This window comes from Anas platyrhynchos, chromosome 2 (genome assembly GCF_047663525.1).
Source record: "Anas platyrhynchos isolate ZD024472 breed Pekin duck chromosome 2, IASCAAS_PekinDuck_T2T, whole genome shotgun sequence".
NCBI classification, from domain to species: Eukaryota; Metazoa; Chordata; class Aves; order Anseriformes; family Anatidae; genus Anas; species Anas platyrhynchos.
In genome coordinates, this window is record NC_092588.1 from 68,824,221 (window position 1) to 68,841,336 (window position 17,116).

Below are 17,116 nucleotides of genomic sequence, written 5' to 3' on the forward strand. Positions count from 1 at the left end.
CATTGCAAGCCCTTGCCAACACGGCTCCATCATCCAGGGGTCCTTTGAGGTACGATTTGTGATCGACATAGCTCTGCCAGCAAAAGCCTTGCACGTTAGGTGTAAACACACCACCAAAAACACCCTGTTGTCAGAACAGCTTTTATCCCTTACGGGGAGAGCAGAGAGCTGGGAGAGCTTACGGTGGCAGAAGCTCGGAGGCATCATTAGAGCTGTGTCCAGTCTGGGAGCAGCTGGTGGTGAACCCTCTGCTATCACCACGCCAGCAAAGCCCTCCTGGGGTAGTGCCCCGGGGTGCTCCGACCCCGTCAGCAGAGCCCAGCTTTCAAGTGTGAAGTCGCAAAGTGGCAGAACGCAATGTTGTCGTGCTTGGGTGATTCCAGCAAAATTTATTGGCCATTTAAATAGCTATGCAAGGAGTTGAATATTTTCTCATGTTGCAGTCTCTCACGGGAGACAACCAATTGTGGTTTGGTTTTGTGCGGTTCTGGTGTTTCACTATTTCGTTTTAAAAGGGATAACCAGGTTTTCTTAAGAAATGCTGTTTGAGATCCCAAATCTCTATCAGATCCCACAGTGTGTGCAGATTTTTCACGTTGCAAGTGTGCTCAGACCCTGAAAAGTGCAATGTTTGAAAATTAACTCCTCAGAAGTTTCAGCTCATGGCTTCACAACTCTCTTGCAACAGGTTGCCTACGTGCCCATTTGAAACAGAGCTGGCAATGCAGTGAAATGTTTCACTGGAGGCAGCATCATGTTTTGTTTGAACTGTTTACAAATATCCTGTTTTTCTTTTTGTTTTTTTTTCTTTCTTTCTTTTTTTTTTTTTTTTCTTTTTCCTGAATACATTTCTGGTTCATTGGCTACAAAAAACTATTTGTAATTATGCAATCAAATATTGTTTCTTTCTTTTCCCTTTTTCTTTTTTTTTTTTTTAACCTTTTTTTTTTTTTTTTTGATGTCCTGATGTTCAAGGAGTTTGCAATAAATATACTGGTGCTGATCTGTAATTGCATGTAAGATCAGCCTCACAACTGTGTTTTGTAAAGTTAAGTGCCGTAAAAGAACCTGCAGGGAGAAGGAGGGAAGGGAGCAAGCAAGTGGAGGAGAAGGCTTCTTTGGCAGCTGCAGCTTTGACTGGTGGGTAGCAGCTTTAAAGAAAGATTGCTCACATCGTTTTGTTCCATCCTAGTAGCAGCGTGTATCACCAGGCAGTATTTGATGGCATTTTGTTGAAAACATTCCTGGAGAGAAACTTTTACGGCTCAGCTGTTTACCTGTTCCTGTATTCATGCCTGCAATAAATGAAATGAAAAATAAACCCGAGAGTCCGAGCAGTTTGTAGTCAAATCAGTGACTTAGGAGGCATGGGGGCAATACATATATATATAAAGGAAACACCAGGTTGCATTGTAGCATGCCAGTCGGATCATTAGCTGGGGCACGTGTCGATGAAAACTAGAGTGATGAAACATTGTCAGGACCAAAGTAAAGAAGCATGAACCATAGCATGCTGCTGGTCTTTGAGCTGGGGCTCAACAGGTGGCAAAATCACTACTGGAATGGAGGGGTGGGGAGAAAGCATCCGCTTGACACAGTGCTGGGAGACCCCAGTTTATTAAATTGATCTATGAAGGAACACATAATAAATAAATAAACATGGTTAAGAAGTATTATTAAATAGAATCTTAAATAGCTTTTGTTTTCACACAACTAAAACATTTCACTTAGATTTTCCCTTGATTTTGCTGGTTTTTAAATGACTAAATAAAAAGTTGCTTCAGAATGAAACACTTCCCTTTCCTTTTGTTCAAAGATCTCTAAATCAGGATGTTTTGACATTCACTTTCACAGTGCATTTATGAAATGAAATCCCAGTAACATTCACCCCGTTTTCTGAGGTTGCCAAAACTCTATATTGGGAAGGAATATGATCCCATCACGATTTCTCCAGCTGGGTATTCATCTATTTTTAATCTCTGTGCAGGGAAAGCAACAGATCAACGTTCTTCCATCAGTGCTCAATTTATTCCAAGAAAATTGATTATCCAGCCAGCAAACGTAGTTAATTAATTCCCTTAATACATGTCTTTGCTAAAGAAATAGTGTCCTGGGGTGCAGGGGAATGAGCAGCTGTCTTCTAAGAGGTCAGCAAACACCCCTGTATAACTTCATTGAGATGGAGAAGCGTGAGGACTTCAGAGATGTAAATCTGAACCATTTCTGGTTTTATTATCAGATGACTGATCTATGGGACTGGACACAAGGCCGTTAAGATAAATTCTCAGGGGACATGCTTTCTAGAGCAGAAAACAGTCATCGTGCAGGCACGATTGACTCGGCGGGGGGAAGATAAGACAATAGCTCCCAGCCTGGCTGTGCTGCACACAACCTGCCACAGAGAGGGGCAGGAAGGCGCCTGTGCTGGTGGAACAAGCCCCAAAAGAGAGCAGCAAAACCCATGCCATCCGCTGCTGTGTGCACTGACAGCAAAGCACTACCTAAAATGTTTGCCTTTTTAGTTTATTCTAAAGCTACTTTTACAGAACTGCATCATTGCATACGCAGTTGATGCCAGTTATGTATTTTTAAGTGAGTCTTTCTACCGTTGCTGTGGGACGCCGTTCCAGTGGCCGCACAGCTCTGCCATCAGAGTATCTGGCACAGCATCTCACAGCAGCGAGGCGTGAAAGCCACGTGGATCTTTACTGCTTCACGCACTGATTATCCTGCTCTGCAAGCCAGGAGCCAGTTACCCTCCTGCACAGCTCTTCTGCTGCCTTTCATTAGCAAAAATTCTTTTGGAAATGCAAGGAAAATGCAACATAAACTCTTTTCTTCAAAGATACTTAGTCGCTGAGGCTTAGCATCGCCGGGCCTAATGATTTAAAGAACTCGAGGTTTATTTTTTAAATTTAATTATTTGCCCTGCTGCTTTCCAGAACAACAAAATAAAACAATGAGATTTCTGCACTAATTGCTGCCTGCTCCAGCTGAGCTGGGCCCTCCTGCAAGCTCCAGGCTTGGCAAGGTCATGGGGTAGTTTGGCAAGAGGGGGGAAGGTTTTTTTTTGTGGGGGTGGACTGTGAGCACCTCCAGCAGTGGGCCCCGTGCTGCCCTGCTGAAGGACATTGGCACCTCCAGGACCACCAGGGGAGGGTTTGGGGCTGGGGACAGACTGAGTTTAGCTTCACAGCCCAGGAGCCCGTTCATTTTTTTTCATTTCCAGCCTGACAAGCCGAGGCTGGGTGTTGGTTCAGGCTGGTTGGACACCTTGCTGGTTAACACAAGGCACCATGAACAGGTCTCTCTTCCACCCACCTGCTCCTCAGCCCCTTCACATCCATCCATGCTGCCTCACTAGCCCTCCTCTGCTCAACACATGCCCTTCTACTCCTTCACGGCTTCCTTCAACCCCCCGGCAGCATCCCTCCCCTTACACACAAGCACTTCTGGCTTTGTTTCCTCCCCAAGGAAAATCTTGGGCCTTTCTGAAGCCCCTTTTTTTCCCTGGCCGTTTGTAGGTGCTCCCTCCACCTGCAGCAGTGGTCTGCTCCCAGGCTGCCTTGGCCACCTCAACAGCCATTAAACCACCACGAGGTGACCTCTCATCAGGTCATCAGCTACAGTGCTCCATGCTACTGTGCCAAACTTTGAACCCCAGGAAAGGAACAGGAGCATCTCATCTCTTCATAAAGCCAAATTGACAACTCGTTAATCCCCTTCAGGTGCTCCAAAGTAAGTGCTCTCTTCCCACAGCAACTCAGCTGGAGTTAATCTTGCAGCATATCATGTGTAATAAATCACAAGGGCAGCACAAGCTGGATGCTTTTCTCCTTCTCTTCCTTTCTTTTTCTTCTTTTATATTTTTTTTTTCCTAATAAGAGCACAACCTCTCACCTGCCAAACCTGAGCTACTGCTCTCAGAATACAATCAATAACAAACCTCTGGGTTCGCCCACCTGGTCTTGCAGGAGAAACATACCAATAAGTCTCAGTGAAACTGTATTTTTTTTTTCCTTTATGTATGTGTGCTGAGAAAATAAAGAAATAAAAATCCAGCCTGTAGAGCAGCAGCTAAGAAACCAAAATTGTTAAATACCTTCCTGGAGAGGAAAAAAGACCTCCTGGCAGACAGAAGGATTTTTCCAAGCAATTTACACCCTTACCCACCTGTGGGATATCCATCTCCCATCCTTCCCCAGCTACGTGGTTTTGGTTCCCCCTCTGGGAGAGCTGTGTCAGCGCAGTGACTCAAACCCCAGCACTGTCAGCCCTGTGTCCCACCTGTGGTGATGTGAAACACCTTCCCACACAAGAGCTGTCCCTGAGGCTGCTGCTCCGTGCCTGCCCAGCTCAGCACACCCAAATGCTGGGAGGTGAGGGTGAGCTGCTGCCTTCACTGCACCTAATAGGGCCTGTCATAAAACCACATGGAGGTCAGCAATGAATTCAGTAGGAAAGAGGGTGTCTTGGTAGGTTTCAGCAGCTTTGTCTTCAGGGGGACACATCTAGATGGGTACATTACCTATGCATAGAGCAGCAAAAACTCCAGGCTCCTCTTTCTAGGGACATCCTACTCCTGAAAGAAAGCTTTCTGCAACACCAAAATGGCTCGGGCAATCCCCAAATGCCCAGGAGAGGAGCTTTAGGATGTGCAGGACTGGTCTTCTGCAGCTTTGGGTCACCTCAGGGCAGCTCCCTGAGTAGCTCTCAGGCATCCTGTTCTGGCACTGCTGCCTCTGGTGGGGAGAGCCTGGCACAGCTCCTTTGGCACGTCAAGCCCTAAAGTCCAATTAGTGTTGTTTATGCTCAGATTGTAACCGAAAGGAAAAAAAAAAAAAAAAAGTGATGCTTCAGTAGGTCGAAGAGTGTAAGGAGATAAATGTAATTACAGTAAATGCAATATATTGCAAGATACCACCGTTTAATTAAAAGTATATGAATTATGCATATATCTCTTCCGCAGAATGTAACCGTGGGCTCCAGCAGCTACTGAGTGCACTCCCGGCAGCCACCCCGTGAAACACAGGCTACTTAACGTCTCGCTCACACACCTCACACTTCCTTATGAGTAAACAGGAACATACATGGGTTTTGCTTGGAGTTATTGCTTTCCTGTGCCCCACAAAAGGTGTGAATCTCATCCCACCAGCTCCCACCCCAGGAGGATGGAGACTGCCTTTTGGGCAACTCCTACAACATCAGACTTCAAAGTCATGTCCTTTTGTGGCACAGAATGGCTTGAAGGAAAGGAGCAGGGAAGGGACTGGACCACTGACACCTGGAGGAGATCTGCAGGAGCCCAGCAGGGCTGGGATGAGGGAATGGGCTTCATGGAGGAAAGACCTGAGCCCCTGCAGCTGCCCAGAGCATCCCAGGCTGGCACTGCCTGACGGCCCTGCCGGATGCCTGGGGCTGGGCTCAGCTGCCAGCAATCTGACCGCAAGCCCTTTCATTAGTATGGAAGAGTGTTCCTCTATAAACAGCTTGCTGTCCTTTGGGGTAAACAGGAAATCTTCCCCTTCGAGGCAGATTGCAGCTCTTTGTGGTGCTGCCATGCCCATCACGGCAGACAGCGCGCGGGGCTGTGCCATCCGTCTCCTCCTAAAGGCTGCTTCCCTCTCCTGCTCATCTACCAAACACAGAGAGCAGGCTCCCGGGAGAGAAAACAGATCCCATCATTGTTTGTAGGAAACACAAACTGTCCATTATGAAATTAAAACAGGAAATGAAGCACTGAGGGGGATGGGGGGATTCCTCCCCCTAAGCACCTAACAGAGGCTCATATACAGAGAGAGAACTTGCAGCAGATCACGTCTCATTATTAGCCAGATGTGCAAGCCTATGAAAAATGAACCCAAATGCTCATCTCTGGCTAATTTATTGTTGATATGTTTCTCATTTCCATGCCCCACTGACAGTAATTTTTTTTTTTTTCGGTTTTTTTTTTTTTTTTTTTTTTCCACACGTAAATCCTGCCTGTTTCTTCTAGGTAAACTTTGGCCTGTGCTCAGCAAGGCACTTAAACACATGCCCTGCTGTGCCGTGTGGCTGTCTCCCAGGCCTCACCTGAAATAAATGGGGAAATTCAAGCAGCTGAGTGCAGTGCCAAGGCTTCACATCACGAGATGCTCTCATCAGCCCTGTTTGATCAGCTAGGCTCTGCTGCCTTCCTGTGTGCCTTCTTGCTGATGGGAAGGGTAACACATAACGAAGCCTAGAGGCTGCAGCCTGCTCTGAGAAAGGTGGGTATTTGTTTTCCTCCCTGAAGGTGATGTGGTCAGGTCTGGGTAAGGACTCTGCACTGAACCTCACCTGTTGGGCTTGCACGGCTCAGGACACACGGGGACCTCGCCTGCTGCAGGAGGGTGGAGGACATGGGGGTGTTGAGGCAGAAGCACGGTGTCCTCCTCCCAGGGACACAATGTGGAAGGAGAGCTTGGTTGGGAAATTAAAGGAAAGGAGTAAGCTGCTGTGAGACAGCCTTGGGAGGGAGGGAGGGAAGCAGACTGCTTTCCAGCAAGGGAGAGGTGGGGAATGGCTGAGCGCTCCCATGAAACAACTTGTGGAGGCTTGAGCAGCTCAAACACAGGGAGAGAAACTCACTCCTCTCCATTTTGTGAATGTTTCTGAGGAGCAGTAAGAGACCAAACAGCCCAGTTAGAGCTTTCTGGCCCAATCTGGAGCAAATGAACTGTTTAACACCACAAAAATTGAAATGAGGCAGCACTTATATACAACATGATGTCTAAACAACTAACCTAGAAAAGTTCTGGTTTACCAGCATCATGAGCAGAGGTCTTGAAGTTGTAAAAATGTGAAAGCTGCAGTTGGCTGACAGACTTTCTGTTGGGTAAATACCAGAGGGATATAAAAAAGCAACATACTGTTTTGACTCTTGTTTTCTGGGGATACATCTGCTGCAGAGAACCCAGACATAGCACCAGCAAGGACAGGATATACAGGGCACATTGAGGCTGAGGTGCTGGGCATGCCTCTAAAGGCACAGGCTGGCAATTAACATGGGATAACTCACAAAACAGGCTGAAGTTCACAGTTGGGGCAGTCCTACTGAATAGACTTTCCCGGCCTTTGGGCTCTTGAAAGACAGGGAGAGGGCTCTTGACCAAGAGAGTCTAAGCCTCTTTCCTGTGAGCTCAGAGTACACCCTGCAGTTGTCAGGCTTCTTCATGAGCTAAGGAGAGAAATAAATCATTGCCCCTGCTCTGAAGAAACCCTGTCATTCGAAGCTGAGGCAGTTCTTGCTTATTGTGATGAAGAAAACCCAATGGTTGGCACTAACAGGGAGAGGTCATCCTGCTGTGCAATCAGCGTGGTTCAGAAAAGTTTAAAGAGGAAAACTAGTGGGAGTCCTAAAAACTGAGGTGCTAAAAGGGCAGAAGTGGGGTAACTCCTCTCACATGAATAAACACTCATGCACACACCTGGAAGAAACATATACAATACCCGTCAGGAATGAATAACTCTGTCTATTTGCTTTGGTGGTTTTCCAAACTTGCTGGAAAATGCTTTATTCATAGTCATACCTGCATTCTCTAATCTATTGACTTCCTTTTCTTTCTGCCCAAAGGGTTTACTTTCAGACTGTGTTGGTTTGTAGTTCACAGAGGTGGTAGGTGACGGTTCACTGGAATTGTTAAACTTCATTGAGATTTTCTGCACAATGGCTGTGTCTCGAGCAAGATAAACAAGCAAACACATCAAGCTCTCTTGCAGGCAGAGCTCTCTGCTCCGTGTGAAAAGCTGAAAGGTGAGGCACCAGTCCTACAAAGTGGGGGGTTACAGTTTGCTCAGTTTGTTTTTTTCTTCTTTTTTTTTTCTTTTTTTCTTTTTTCTTTTTTTTTTCAGAGCTACCATGGTTTGCAAGTACAAAGACAAAGGCAGAAATGCGCCATGCAGGAAAGGTAGCCAGGGGACCTCAGGCACAAAGAGAGGTAATTTGTAAATGATAAATGTGCTTGATAAAAGTACCATGCTCCTGTGGGGGCTGGACTATAAGCCTTTCAGAAGATAAGGAAGACTCTAAACACATCCAGGTGAATACAAGAATGTTTCCTTCCTGTCTTGTCATGCCAGAAAATACTACCTGCACCTAATATATATATATATGTACACATATATATAATGACTTACATGGAGATAGAAATATCTATGGCTTCTTTTGCTACCGATCCATAGGCTTACAGCTAGTAGGAATCTGGAATCTTTGCAAAAAATAATATATAATAAACCACAATTTGTGACTCAGCATAACTCAAGCTGTGGTCAGGGCAGAAAAAGGTCTGGTAGACATAACTGGCTGAAAGGAAGCGATGCACATGTGTATACACAAGAACTGCTGAAATAAGCTACTAGAATGCTTCTAAACTTGCACTGAGATACATGCAGTGTCCTAAGCAGGATGGAGGTGGTGGCTCTCTCAATGAACCAGTGTCTGGAAGTGGTCCAGCTGCAGAGGACAGTGTCATGAGTGGTTTGCTCTGGTCTTGGACTGCGATGCCACAGAGAAGACAGGTTGCTGCCTCTCTCTGGCATGGTGTTCCTGCTACACGCTCTGTAATGCTGCTAGGTTTGCGTCTTTGTGTAATCAACGGCTTGGTGCCTTAGAAAAAATTTGTATTGATTTTTCCAGTGCTTCCCCTCTAACATTTCAGGTGGTTTTAATATGACATAGCCGTAATGGTATTGGTTGAAAAAGATCTCCAGAGATCATCAAGTGTAACCTGAATCGATTAAAATATCAATATCTTTCAGTAGGTTGGCAGCTTCTGAGATGTTTTTGTCATTTTGTGGGTTTCCCCCATCTCCCTTATCAACTAGCTGTCACAGCATTCAAGCATGCTCTTGGGAGGACATCCGGCTTTGAACTGATGTGCTCACCTCCAGCTGAAAGAAAGGAAACACGCATGGTATACTGATGTGGAGGGCCCTCTACTGATGTTGCTGTTCCTCTGAGTTTTACAGTGCTGTTCTGAACCTTTGCACAACCCAGTGGGAGCACGAAGACCAAGAACAGAGCCAGTGAGGAGGCAGGTAATGTCTTGCTGGATTTTGAGCAGAGTTTCCCTACACTAAGAAGACTGCAGAGATGTTGGTGGTAAGCTTTATGTTCTTAAAAATCATTGTAATTCAAAGCTGGGAATTTGAGGAATGGTGTTTCCTAATGTTACTCAGGCCTCTGCTTTTACACTGCTTTGCCTGCCCAGCCAGATCACGGATTAGGGAAGAAGTCATGACACTGTCAGCCAAATCTCATTGCTGTACTGCTAGAGCACATCTCCTACCCCCAAATGGAGACAGGTAAAGCTGTTTTTTACAGCTGTCAAAAAGTTATTCATTCATCCTGTTTGCTTGCTCTGAAAAAGAAAGCGATTCCCAGACGTATTCATTGTCTCTGAAACATATATTCAGAGAAAGGGAAGAAATGTGCTAGTGAAGGATTTGTCTCTCGGTGACCTACAATGAGTTCAGACAGCCTGGAGAACTGGCGAAGTAAGTCCAGGGCATCCCGCAGGCTGTCCTGGCCAACAGAAAGAGAAACCAATGCTGCTTCTGCCTTTGTCTTGAGAAATGACTGCTGTCTGCCTTCCCATCGCCCCTATTTTTGATCTTGCCTGATTTTAGACACTGTGAAGTGCAAAGGCACCGGCACAAAGCTGAAGGACAGAGCTACATCTGCACATAGTCAGAGGTCACAGTAGGTGACGAAGAAGAACAGGCATCTTGAGTGCACAGACAGATGACCTCCTGGCACCAGGCAACCTATTTTCATCTCATCTACTCAGTGCTCTTGGAAAGGACTGTAATAAAATGAAAATGGGACTGGGAGGGTTGGAAGGAAGGAAAGAAAGAAGAAAAAAAAAATCTTCTTCTTTTCTAGAATAAAAATAAATATTTTCTTAGGGCATTCAGGCATGGCTGAGCTATCCAAACCTTCTGCACCTGAAGGATTTAGTACGTTTTTTCTCAGCATCTGCTGAACGGGTCACATGCAGCATTTCACTTCGCATTGGTGAAGGAAATAAGGATTCTGAGAAGCACTTTATTTCATTATCAAAACAAACATTACAAGTAGCTCCGGGTTTCTGGTGCTGGCTCTGTGGAGTCCATTATAACCATGACAAATGGAGCAAGGCGGTTGGTGTAGAGCTTGACAACAGCGGCAGTGAGTCACGGTAATTGTATGCAACAATGCCATATCGCAGCAACAAAATCGGATGAGTAATCTTGTAGCTTGCCTTCAGGCAGCTGTCTGGTTTATCTCACAAATCTAACTGCAACAAAATGTCAATGTTTTAATACCTCTGACATTTCTTTAGCTTCAAGAGGCAATAACGAATCTTTCTGGGCTACTTACTAAGAGATGGTTATATAAGGAAACGCAGGTATCGCTTCTTATCTGAAGAGACAATAATGAAAATAATCTTCATTGAATTTAAGAGTAACCAGCATCAAATAAAAAACTGGTTAATTAACTAAAGCCATCGAACAACCCTCAAATGGATTTAGTTTCAAGTAACAGGTAAATAGATTTAATGCCTGGGAACCACACAAATACCTCAGGCAGACTCTGCCTTTTCTGCATCTACAGAAATATTATGTTCAAGGAAAGGTTGTCTGTAATACACAAAGCAGAACAAGGCAATACTCAGGGCTTAGTAGGCAAGTAAGCTTTGACATCTCACAGGGGGGAAAGGGCCAGATGCCTGCTGCCATAAGCTGGCACAGGTCTGGTCCATCCCCTCTAAGAAATGAGGCAATAGAGGCTGGTGAAAATTAGTGTATGTCCTCAGGTTTCTGAAGGGCAAAATGAGGGGACTGAGCCGCTTCAAAAAGGTTACTTTGAGCTTAGATAGCCATGATGATGCAGATGCTCTTTCCTGCTGCACCCATGCAGTCTGTAGGCCAATATATACATACATAATATTTTATGTATAAGGAGCAACTGTACTCTTGCAAGAGTCCATCAGGCTGCTGATGGTGCAGCTCCTGCCCAAGTGGGACAGCTACCTCAGGACAAAGTTAGTGCGACCACCACAAGACAGCAGAACTGAGATGTTTGTCACTTGAAAGTGGCCAAGTGTGGTGGGGCTGAGGAGGATGTGGAAGAACCCAGCTGTATGGACGTGTGGTTGTGTGGGGCCATTCCACTTCACCAAGAGGTGCTTGGTTGTTCTGCTGCTCTGATGTGGCTCCTTAGTTCAGGTAATGGGGTATTTGATCACTTTGGCCATCATGAGGGGGTAAAGAGCCCCTTGACTTGGCTGTACAATAAACGAGATGTGTCACTGCCTTGCTGTATCTGATATATTACCACATATGCTCCTTCGTCTGCCTGTTTAGTCAGTATCAGCCGGGGAAGGAAGATTGAGTCACAGCGGAGAAGCTATATCAAAGTCTGAGGAGGGCAAAGAAACAGGAGCTTGATGAGCAAATGACCCTTACAGCCTCTGCAGATCTAGTAATACCAACAGCATCTGGCCTCGGCGTCACCACGGCTGTCCCACTGAACCTCTTCACAGCTTGTGAGAAATGCTGCTTCACACGGGCAAAACTCTGTCAGATGGTGATATTTTTCCCTGCCTGGGGTTAGGTTTCTTAGCTGGCAGACTTAGCACCGTGTGGGAGGCTCAGGGTGGCTTCATGCCTGTCCCATATGCTGCTCTTCCTCTGTAACCACACAGGTCTGCAAATCTGGCTGAAAATGAAGTGAACAGCAACCCTTGTCCTGCTAAGGACTACGTATTTCCATGCAGAAGTTGTGCTTCTGTGTGAAGTTTCCCTGGTGCTGCCAATCTTCAGGGGTTTCTCTGGTCCTGTTCATTTTCTTCTTGTTCTTCACCCTTGCACGGAGAATCTATCTGGACCTCAGCCCTGAAGCCCCATTTCCTCTTTCTGGTGCTTGCTGAAAGGTTTTGCAGGATACCAGTGCATGGTAATGTTCCAGCTTAAACAGCATGGACAGGATCCTTGAAGCACGGTTTCTTTCCAAGAGTGCAAAAAAAGAAAATGTTCTGTACATGTGAGCTAGCCTTGTTTTCTATAGCTGTTTCTGAGACCCCCAGGAGATTTCTGAAAAGAAACATTTTCCTTTCTCATTATTGCTCATGGTCAGAAAATTAAACATTTGGGAATCCAAAAAAGCAGGCTTTCTACCTTTTTTTTTTTTTTTTTTTTATTGAAATATGAATGCAACAGTTCACTCGAAGTGAAACTGTGAGCAGTGGAATAGATTAAATTAATCTTCTCTCAAAGATAATTTTTAATGAGGCAGTGATTCTCTGCAAGGAAAAATGTTCTTACTGTTCTTTTAAAATTTTCAAATAGAAAAATAAATTACATTTTGTATCACTTTCTCTTTAATGTGATTGAATGGGGGATGTTTTTAATTAAGACAAAAATCTCTTTGTTAATAGTCTTGATTAAAGGGGCTTTTAAATAGTTTATCTGCCTGGCTGCATTCCATCCTAGAGCTCTGCAGAGGAAGATGTCTTTCATGTTGAATTTAAATGCTTATTATCCCTTTGAACTCTGTCAGTCCACTTATTTGAAATATTATTCTTCCTTTCTAGTCTGTGGAGTCAGCTCACCGAGAGATTTTGGTAATGTCACTCTCCGAGGAACTCTGCTGGCTTAGCGGATCCTCGAACAAGCAGCTGGGGGTAATATTTCAAAGATTGCTGTGATCTCTGGTCTCATTTCCCTGCCAGCCTTGCAGCGGGCACTCGTGACATCCGCATGGTTGTATCACCTAGAACAACGAAGCCTTGATCTCATCCGTGGGCCTCGTGTTGCAGGAACCATCAATAACTTTTGAATAATGATTTTGGTTCAAGATGTTCCCCCTGTGGTACCCACTGAGCAGTAATCTGGGGGGAAAGAAGATGGGATGGGTAGAGTCCTAATTAAGCACTGTGAGATGTGAGTGTGAATAATCATAAGAAAAGGTTTCTTACAAAACCTCCTTTTTTTTTTTTTTTTTTTTTTTGACTGATGGATACCGTAAATGCTGTCCTGACATCACTTTCTACTTTCTTTTATTACACGACGAAAGCAAAGCAGTGAGCAACTGGAGTCACTTTCGATGTCCTGCAGACCTGTACACAACCACACTCTGGAGGTCTTTCCTTTTTTACTGCCCTGCAATTCATTTCAGGCATCTGCCCCTGTCACGTAAGGTGAGCAGCTCACCTGAAGGATGCACAGCTAGGCAAGGACGGACCGCAGGAGCCCACATCTGTTAGGAAACCAGCACGCCTGCTCACCCATTGTGCCAAAGAAATAAATGAACCTGGACAGTGCTAATGAATGATAAGATCCTCTGTGATTGAACTGCTCCCCTGTCATGGAGGTTGGTGGGACTGATGTATAAACAGGAGCTGACACGAGGAAATGGGAGTCCTCAAGAGCAGACAGAGCCAAAGAGTCATTGCACTGCACACCCCACAAATGTTTATCATATTGTCTCCTTCTGGAAAGTGGAGGAATGAAAGCACTGGATGAATGGATCCAAATGCTCTGCTTCATGTAGCAAAGGTTTCACCACAGGGCTCGTATGCTGGAAAGTTACATGCTTAATGTTTCTGCTGGGTGAGAAGCTGCTGCCCATCGAGGCTGTGAGCAGCTAGAGGAAGACTTGATGCCTCCAGTAATCCCGGTAGCAGTGAAGAGGAATGGGTGGGCTTGTAGCGGAGGGCCAGCTAGCACTGAAGAGGAAATCTGGGGGGAGAAAAAAGTGCTGAGGGATTACAGAGAGCACCCAGCCTCCGCTCAGGCCCTCTGTCAGCCTCCTGCCCAACCTCCCCAGCACAGGGAAGGTTGGAAGGAGGGAAGCGTGAGGAGATCGCACCTCTGATGGCAGAGGGACAGCAGTGAGTGAAACAGGGAAAAGGTGTGAGGGTCAATTGCTCAAATGAGGAGCAAGGAAGCACCATAAATGTTTGGTTTTGTGATTCTGCTTGCATGCCCATGCTTCGTTAAGCTAGCAGTTGTCAGCACAGCCTGTGTTGTCCATGAGAGTGTCTCTGGAGCCTGTGGCCAGCTGTCCTGCTAAACGTTTCATTTGCAGTACCTGTAACAGTGTTCCTTTGCAAAACGGAGCCGGATGGCAGTCCCTGTCAAAAATACAGTGCTGTGGAAGAAATTGAAGAGCTCCCTTCTTCCCCAGGAGCTGCAATGCCAACACTGCATCGCCAGCCTACGCAGGTCTCCTCGTTCCCTTGCCCCAAAAAGTAGAGCTCGAATAGAAAAGACTAAGGTAAAAATAAACACTGCTCAACTCTTTCATTCATCGCAAGCTGTCAAATGGGACAGGTTCAGTGGAAAAACTGATGTGTGACTGTGTCATTACGCGTTGAGTCACCCTGTGTGCGCGGGTAGCAGGGTGGCGGGCTGGGGCGGCTGCCGGCAGCCTTAGCTTTAGCATGGCCTGGCCTTCAGGGCAAAGCTGGCCAGAAGCAGGAATTTATTGTGTTTTGAGAACTTCCTTCAATCTGGGGGCGAAAAGCCAGAACCCCTTGTGGATAAAACTAAGTGAAGTATCAAAACTTGGTTTCCTAATGACACTAAACTCTGTGGACAATAGCAAATGGAATACATTTGGATATATTAAGAACAGTATTATGCCATGAGTTCGAGGAAAAATGCTAGAATCAGAAACTCTGATTCCCTAAACAAAATTAAAGAGAAAGCCATTTGATCACTTGAAAATAGTGCTGGTACTTTCCTACAAATGTGGGTGTTGAAAAATTTGAGTTTTCCAGGTTTTCTCTCTTCAGCATGTGGCTGGCATGCAAGACGGGTTAGGGAATGGGCAAACTCATCTCTCTTGGGGATGTGCAACCACCAGCTCACCTGCTTTTATAGCATTTGGGTTGAGGGTTCGTGCCCTTCTGCTGCAGGGAGAGAAAGGACCTTGCCCCAGCACTGCCTGGGTTTGGTGAAGCTGCTGGGTGCCAGAGTACTGCTGCTGCCTGTGGGGAGCAGTACAAAAGCCTCAGCTTTTGGCTACCCATTGGTACATTTTGGGGGTGTTGACAACGCAAATGGTTTCAAGGTCAGGGAGAGGGCTCTGTGCACATGCAGGAAAATGGGATGTCAGAGCAGAAAAGTTCAGTTTTTTATCTGAGTACCACAACGATGTCTGCGTCTTTCCCCCCTGTTTTCCTTTTCCCCCATTGATGAGCGCTGTTTTCAGTAAATGCTGTACAGGCTACTTTCCTCTCTCAAATTGGCATAGCAACAGCATCAGAGCCAAAATCAAAGCATCAAGTTAACAACACGCTGAAATGGTTTCTGAATTCGTAGTATGCTCTCATTTATTTGAAGCGTAAGGGAGGGGGCTACTGCGCAGCGTACACCTTAGGCTGTTTGAAGCCTTTGCTCTGTGCACGCCCACTGCCAAATAAAGATAAGCCAGTTAAATACCTGTTCTTTAATTAGGTTTATCCTCGTTAGCATCTGTATGAAAAACATTGAAGTAACCTGAGGATATATTATGTAGCTGCACCGTAGAAACAAAAAAACATAAGTTTAATATCACTTATTGCTTGTGTCACATGAAGGTCTTTGCAAAAAATGCCAACCATTCATCAACCCTGCAATCTTTTTGGGTTAACAGAAGCAAGAGAAACAACTGTTGCTACAGATCCTTTCCGAAGGAGGCAAATTCTCCTCTAGCTACCCTCAGATATGATGTTTTTATGCACAGTCCGAGTGGTATATGCATTTTACAAAACGCTCCCATATTCTAACATCTCTGGAGAAATAAGCTACGTTAAAGTCTGACTTCACTGGCGTTGTGAGAAGTACAGCCACACTCGGCTAATTTAAATAGTAATAACAACTTAAGTAAAATATTTAAAAATGTCTCTTTTTGTACTTTGTTTACAAACATTTCCAAACATTATCTTCAGGCTCTCCAAGGCTGCTGGCTGTGATTCTGCCATTAGTAGACCTCTGGGATTTTTTTCACAGCAGAGTAAATTGTTTTACGCTTAGTTCACTCCCGCATCAAGGGTTCAAAGACTCTTATGCACCTCGCGGATGTTAATAAAGCCTGCAGTGAGGCTTCTGAGAGGCTTAACTCTTCTCGATTAGCATACCTCCACTGTACCAAAAGCCTTTGGTATGACTGCCTCCCCTTTGTTTTAAATACGAACAAAAGAACTGATAATTTTGAAGTCGGCAAATCCACTTGTGCACCTGACCCTCCGACTTCCACATGAGCACAGATAATGACTTCAGAGAATGACATGCAAAGAGAGAAGCCGGAGACAAAGGGAAGAATGTGTACTGTAATTTCCCTTCAGTGCTATGTAGCTCACCCCAACCCCCTGAGAAGCCTTTACCTTCTTACTGCTTAAATGCAGAGCAGCCTGAACCTTGCAGTCCTACAGGTGCTTTCCAGTCATGTGTGTGCACGTCTTACTCCATCTATTCTGCAACGGGCTGACAGCTTCATCATGAAATAAAATAAAATAAAAATCAGTTTATACACGTTCAGTGGGTGAACACAGAACAGGATGCCTCTGGTCTCCTGAACTCCCCAAGAAGCCACTGTCCGATTCAATCCTGCGGGCTCTGAGCTCATGGTGGGACACCAGCATCCCTTGGCAGTGTCCCCTTGTCCCCTATGGGACAGAAATTTCCCTCAGCCCCAGGATTTTATCCCTGGGTTGTTTGAGGCAAGGTGTCCTCTCCTGCAACTTTTGCTCACAAGGGGACGATGTGTACGTGGTCAGAATGCAACAGAGAAGCAAACCTGAATGAATTCTCTGCTGATGTCTCTTGCCCACTTATATTCACCTGGAAGACAAGGCTATATTATTATTATTATTATTATTATTATTATTATTATTATTACTACTACTACTACTATTATTATTACTATTATTACTACTATTATTATTATTATTAATTATTATTATTACTGCTCTTATTTACACTCAGAGCCGTCAGTTTGGGCTGGAGAAAGGCTGTTTTAAACATTTGTTTTCCAACCTGCAGAACTTTAAAAACTTTCCCCATAACTCTCTGGAGTCTCAGGAGAGACCATTTTTTTTTTTTTTTAATTCTTATTTCTGAATTCTTA

General features: G+C 45.1%; 1 long non-coding RNA gene across 3 annotated transcripts; it reads left to right on the top strand.

Moving 5' to 3' along the window:
* Positions 1-4,281: 4,281 nt before the first annotated feature.
* On the top strand, positions 4,282-17,096 carry LOC106019084 (uncharacterized). 3 transcript variants are annotated; one of them, XR_011807666.1, is made up of 7 exons: positions 4,282-4,475; positions 4,970-6,248; positions 7,595-7,774; positions 7,873-7,958; positions 8,981-9,121; positions 12,597-12,686; positions 13,079-17,096. It is a non-coding gene; the product is annotated as an uncharacterized lncRNA (long non-coding RNA). The 3 variants fall into 3 exon arrangements; XR_003495541.3 differs by having other exon boundaries at positions 8,989-9,121; XR_011807665.1 differs by lacking the exon at positions 7,595-7,774 and having other exon boundaries at positions 8,989-9,121.
* The last annotated feature ends 20 nt before the right edge of the window (positions 17,097-17,116 follow it).